The following is a 7,500-nucleotide window of genomic DNA, read 5'->3' on the forward strand; positions in this document are numbered from 1 at the left end:
GTCTGTATCCGTGGTAACAGGAGTCTAATGATGTAGTTACACTCATACGGTCTGCTTCCTGAGTAAACAACATGGTTTCAGTAGCATCTGTTAAGCTTCTTAAGAAGTTTGTTATAAAACACTGTATTAGTTATCTGACGTCATCAGGACCTTCAGTGACCTGGAATCACACCGACTCTGTGAAAGTTGGCTTAGTGGTTAGCACGTTCGCCTCACACCTTGAGGGTTGGGGGTTCGATTCCCGCCTCCACCTTGTGTGTGTGGAGTTTGCATGTTCTCCCCGTGCCTCGGGGGTTTCCTCCGGGTACTCCGGTTTCCTCCCCCGGTCCAAAGACATGCATGGTAGGTTGATTGGGATCTCTGGAAAATTGTCCGTAGTGTGTGAGTGCGTGAGTGAATGAGACTGTGTGTGTGTGTGTGCGCCCTGTGATGGGTTGGCACTCCGTCCAGGGTGTATCCTGCCTTGATGCCCGATGACACCTGAGATAGGCACAGGCTCCCTGTGACCTGAGGTAGTTCGGATAAGAGGTAGAAGATGAATGAATGAATGAATGAATGAATAATACAGTGTTAATGAAGTGTGTTGAGTCATGAACTAATGTAACTGATTTAGAAATGTGTTTATCTATTCATTTAGTATTTCATTTATTTTTTGTGAAGAGTATCTACACACTTGTGTTTGTGTGTGTATGTATGAGAGAGAGAGAGAGAGAGAGAGAGAGAGAGAGAGAGATACTGTGGCCTGTAGTAGCACCTTTAGTCCTGCTGAGCGTGTGCCGTAAACAGTGTGTTAACTGCTGGCTGAAGAGGTTGCTATGACGTCCAGGCTGTTCAGTAACATGACAGAATTAGAGCCAGACAAATTTTCAGACACACACACACACACACACACACACACACACAGAGACTAAGCCATCATATGATCTAAATCACTGATCAGACATCATTTATATATATATATATTAATCTCATTAATCATAATATTAATATGAGCCTGTGCTTGTGTGTGTGTGTGCGTGCACATGTAAATGTGCATGCATGAGTGTGTGGGTGTGTGTGATGTAAGCACGCTATGACTCAGCTGCAGCTGCTGGACGATGAATGAAGCTCATCACTGATGTGTGTGTGTGTGTGTGTGTGAGAGAGAGAGAGTGAGTGAGTGAGTGTATGTGTATGCACGCAGAAACCTTGAACATCATAGTGTGCTGACCTAGTCTGTAGTCATGGTAACAGCAGCTTCAAGCAGCACAGCAGATTTGTGTGTGTGTGTGTGTGTGTGTGTTGAACATCACTGTGCACTTGTTAATTAGCAGAGTTATTGAAATATCATTAGAATAAATGAGCAGAGCGTCACATTCACAAACAGTTGCTACATTCGTATTGTCTTAATTAATTTCCCAGCAAAATAAAGTTACCATGACAACCATCAGGAAGGAAATATCAGAGACGGTTTAGAGGACATTTTGGTGACTAGACCATTATATTTGGAGACCAGCATGTTAGAAAGTCATTATGATGGTGACCCTCAGGCTTTAAGCGGTCCAAGCAGTGGCAGCTTGGTGATCCTGGGATTTTGAACTCATAACCTTCTGATCAGTGGTTCAACATCTTATTAAATGAGCTACTGCTGCCCTGTTCTAGCTCCACCCCCTCAATCATGGTCTCCATCATCTCTGCATTTGGAGGCCAATACGTTTGTAGACCTTCTTGTTCAGAGTCTCACATGTTTGATGTTGTGATTGTCATTTTGAGACCATCGTATTTGGCAAGTATCCAATTTGGAGACCTTCACGTTTGGACGATGTCTTGTTTGATGAGCAGAACATTGTTACAGAAATCAACCATAGTAACCATACAGAGCAAGCACATGCTAATCTACTGTATAAACACTACACCAAACTGACTAAAGGCAGAAAGGAGCACAAGTCCATAACTGAGGAGGAAACTAGGACGAGGAAGTGAGAAACAAGGAAACAGGGTTGACTGGGAAACTAGGACGCGACAAACAACAAGGCTGAACATGTGAGACGTTCAAAACTAAAGGGCTACAGAGTGCACACAGGTGACACTGATGAATCAGGGGGTGGAGCCTGAACAGGAAGTTAACACCTGGGTTTTACACCTTACTGTTCATAAGTACTCACTGCTCTTACTGCAGTGATGTTAGACAAACTTTCTGACAAGATTACTGACGTTGGTTATTTTATTTCCAAGTGTGTATTATTACCCATAATTCTCTACAAGCAGTGAGATAGTAAACAAATGCAAGTGTGTGAAATGAAGTAAAGTGTAAAGTTATAAATTCTTGATCATAGATCTAAAGGAAACTTGTTCAGAGGATTAATCTCATATTCTAGCTGCTAAACTGACAATTAGCATGCAAGGTGTTAGCTAGCGACTTCATAGGCTAGTACGGAGGTTCTGACCAGTGTGTGGAACTTCTTGTTCTCAGCCACGTGGTACTGAAGGTTCTTGCAGAGAGCAGCTTACAGATCAGACAGTACAGTTTGGGACTCAGACATTTTTTGCTGATCTTTGCTAATCTACAGTGCAGCTAATCACTCTGTGTGTGTGTGTGTGTGTGTGTGTGTGTGTGTTTGTGTGTGTATAAGGTCCCATTAGAGTGGAGATATTCTGCTTGGCTTGTCTCCACTGAACTGGTAGAAAGGAAGTGTGGCTCGGACATGAGGACTTTCTTCTGCATCCTGAAGCCTTTCTCTGTTAGCTCCTGCTTCCTGTTCACTGAGAAAAGCTCAAACAGGCCAATGACATGCTCTCAGGGTGAATCAGTGTGCATGTGGACCGATAATTAGATCCATTAATCATTCATTAATAACAGCAGACTGAGCTGTATTTTCCTCTCCAGTGTCCTAAATCCATTTAGTGTCCTCTATATTAATGAATTCCGGCTCTGATTGGCTGATGCTCCTAAATACTGTTACTACATTTTATAAACCGTGTCATGCAAATGCTGGTGTTTTTCTCTTGTTGTGTTCATGTTGATGACTGAACGTCTTCCTCATGTCTCACTCCACAGTGGTGTTAATATATGAAGCTCATTAGAAAGTAGACACTCAGGACTTTAAGACTTTGTAGAGTTTCATCACTATTTCTGTTTTTATCTAAAATATTAGAAGTGAAATATTCACAGAAAATATTATTTTCAACACAGATGTTTGTATCTTCAGAGTAAATGTTGATATCAAACCCATTTCTGCTCTCTGAGAAGCTCCGAGTGTTTGAAGCAGCTCAGATTTCTCTTCAACACTAAAATTCAGTGTAAGATCATCAACAGAGGGACAAACACACGTCTAAAACGTCTGAAAGAACAACAGAGTCCTGATTTATTTTAGCTCAGACTCTCAGACACAACATCATGTGCTCATTCAGGTCATTAGATGTAGATGTAGCTTTCAGCTGCTTAATTCCTCTACATTATAAACTGTTGTAGAAAGGACATTATTTACATTTACATTATTTATGTTTACATTATTTATGTTGCCATTATTTATGTTTACATTATTTACATTGACATTATTTACGTTGACATTATTTACATTATTTACATTGACATTATTTACATTATTTACATTGACATTATTTACGTTGACATTATTTACATTAGACATTATTTACGTTATTTACATTGACATTATTGACATTATTTACATTGACATTATTTACATTATTTACATTGACATTATTTACGTTATTTACATTGACATTATTTACGTTATTTACATTGACATTATTGACATTATTTACATTGACATTATTTACATTATTTACATTGACATTATTTACGTTATTTACATTGACATTATTGACATTATTTACATTGACATTATTTACATTATTTACATTGACATTATTTACGTTTACATTATTTACATTGACATTATTTACATTGACATTATTTACGTTTACATTATTTACATTATTTACATTGACATTATTTACATTATTTATATTGACATTATTTACATTATTTACATTGACATTATTTACTTTGACATTATTTACATTATTTACATTGACATTATTTACATTATTTACATTGACATTATTTACGTTATTTACATTGACATTATTGACATTATTTACATTGACATTATTTACATTATTTACATTGACATTATTTACGTTTACATTATTTACATTATTTACATTGACATTATTTACATTATTTACATTGACATTATTTACATTGACATTATTTACATTATTTACGTTGACATTATTTACATTTACATTATTTATGTTTACATTATTTACATTGACATTATTTACATTATTTACATTATTTACATTGACATTATTTACATTGACATTATTTACATTATTTACGTTGACATTATTTACATTATTTACATTGACATTATTTACATTATTTATATTGACATTATTTACATTATTTACATTGACATTATTTACATTGACATTATTTACATTATTTACATTGACATTATTTACATTGACATTATTTACATTATTTACATTGACATTATTTACATTATTTACATTGACATTATTTACATTGACATTGTTTACATTATTTACATTGACATTATTTACATTATTTACGTTGACATTATTTACATTATTTACATTGACATTATTTACATTATTTATATTGACATTATTTACATTATTTACATTGACATTATTTACATTGACATTGTTTACATTATTTACATTGACATTATTTACATTATTTACATTGACATTATTTACATTATTTACATTGACATTATTTACATTGACATTATTTACATTATTTACATTGACATTATTTACATTATTTACATTGACATTATTTACATTGACATTATTTACATTATTTACATTGACATTATTTACATTATTTACATTGACATTATTTACATTGACATTGTTTACATTATTTACATTGACATTATTTACATTATTTACATTGACATTATTTACATTATTTACATTATTTACATTGACATTATTTACATTGACATTATTTACATTATTTACATTGACATTATTTACATTATTTACATTGACATTATTTACATTGACATTATTTACATTATTTACATTGACATTATTTACATTATTTACATTGACATTATTTACATTGACATTGTTTACATTATTTACATTGACATTATTTACATTATTTACGTTGACATTATTTACATTATTTACATTGACATTATTTACATTATTTATATTGACATTATTTACATTATTTATGTTGACATTATTTACATTTACATTATTTATGTTTACATTATTTACATTGACATTATTTACATTATTTACATTGACATTATTTACATTATTTACATTGACATTATTTACAGTGACATTATTTACATTATTTACAGTGACATTATTTACACTGACTTTATTTACATTATTTACATTTACATTATTTACATTTACATTATTTACATTGACATTATTTACATTATTTACATTGACATTATTTACATTATTTACAGTGACATTATTTACATTGACTTTATTTACATTATTTACATTATTTACATTGTTTACATTATTTACAGTGACATTATTTACATTATTTACATTTACATTATTTACATTGACATTATTTACATTATTTACATTGACATTATTTACATTATTTACATTATTTACATTGACATTATTTACATTGACATTATTTACATTATTTACATTGACATTATTTACATTATTTACATTATTTACATTGACATTATTTACATTATTTACATTGACATTATTTACATTGACATTGTTTACATTATTTACATTGACATTATTTACATTATTTACATTTACATTATTTACATTGACATTATTTACATTGACATTATTTACATTATTTACATTGACATTATTTACATTGACATTATTTACATTATTTACATTGACATTATTTACATTGACATTATTTACATTATTTACATGGACATTATTTACATTATTTACATTTACATTATTTACATTGACATTATTTACATTGACATTATTTACATTATTTACATTGACATTATTTACATTGACATTATTTACATTATTTACATTGACATTATTTACATTGACATTGTTTACATTATTTACATTGACATTATTTACATTGACATTATTTACATTGACATTATTTACATTATTTACATTGACATTATTTACATTATTTACATTGACATTATTTACATTGACATTATTTACATTGACATTATTTACATTATTTACATTGACATTATTTACATTGACATTATTTACATTATTTACATGGACATTATTTACATTATTTACATTTACATTATTTACATTGACATTATTTACGTTGACATTATTTACATTATTTACATTGACATTATTTACATTGACATTATTTACGTTATTTACATTGACATTATTTACATTGACATTATTTACATTATTTACATTGACATTATTTACGTTTACATTATTTACATTGACATTATTTACATTATTTACATTGACATTATTTACATTATTTACATTGACATTATTTACATTGACATTATTTACATTGACATTATTTACATTATTTACATTGACATTATTTACGTTTACATTATTTACATTGACATTATTTACATTTACACTATTTATTGTAGAGTGTCACCCAAATGAGGATGAGGTTCACTTCTGAGTCTGGTTCCTCTCAAGGTTTCTTCCTCTTATCATCTCAGGGAGTTTTTCCTCACTACCGTCACCTCAGACTCGATCATGGTCCTTGATAATTAGGGATAAATGTTAGAGCTAAATAGCAACTTAATTTTAAACTGTAAAATGTAAACATTTTATTCTGTTTCTATACTTCTGTAAAGCTGCATTGAGACAGTGTGAACTGTTTAAAGTGCTAAACAAATAAATTGAATTGAATGTAAATTGGTGAGTTCATGTGAAGTCATGGGTTAAAACAGTTGCTGTTGATTGCAGATGTTCAGATGGTGCTGCTCATATCTTCCTTCTTTTACACTTCCATATTTATTGGATTTTTTTTTACAGTGTTCAACCTGTGAGACTTTGATTGAGCTAGACTCAAGAAAATGAGTAATTTCACCAACTAATAAACTCTTACTTTGGGAAATAACCAGCTAATGATGTTTACTGCTGCTTCAGCCACGTTTCCAATCCTTTTCCAACCTGACTCATACATGACGAGCAGAACCACATGAATGTTCTGTTTCTCTCTGAACAAGTCAGGAAATCAGCAGCTGATTACATAATTAAGCCATGTGTCCAAAAATCAGTGACAACAGGAATGGGAGTTAGTTTAGCTTCTTGTATAAGAAATGACACTGTGTCTTCACAAAGTCTCCTACATGAAGGAGTATGTGAAGATGTAAAACAAATACTCCTTTAGAACTGTTTTATATTAAAAGGTTAGGTCTCTCTCACTCTGTGGATTAATTTTAGATATGGAAGATATCTCTATGGTACCTGTGTTTCAGTCAACACTGGATACCAAGCAAGGTGGAGCTCATCAGAGCTCCAGCTCAGGTC

At 31.3% G+C, this 7,500-nt stretch overlaps 1 protein-coding gene across 3 annotated transcripts in view; it reads left to right on the forward strand.

Annotated features, from left to right (window-relative positions):
• Positions 1-7,500, forward strand: part of LOC132861367 (calcium-activated potassium channel subunit alpha-1-like) — an 82,305-nt gene that overhangs the window by 17,410 nt on the left and 57,395 nt on the right. The gene's annotated exons all lie outside the window — the stretch shown is intronic.

This window comes from Tachysurus vachellii, chromosome 2, assembly GCF_030014155.1.
Source record: "Tachysurus vachellii isolate PV-2020 chromosome 2, HZAU_Pvac_v1, whole genome shotgun sequence".
NCBI lineage: Eukaryota > Metazoa > Chordata > Actinopteri > Siluriformes > Bagridae > Tachysurus > Tachysurus vachellii.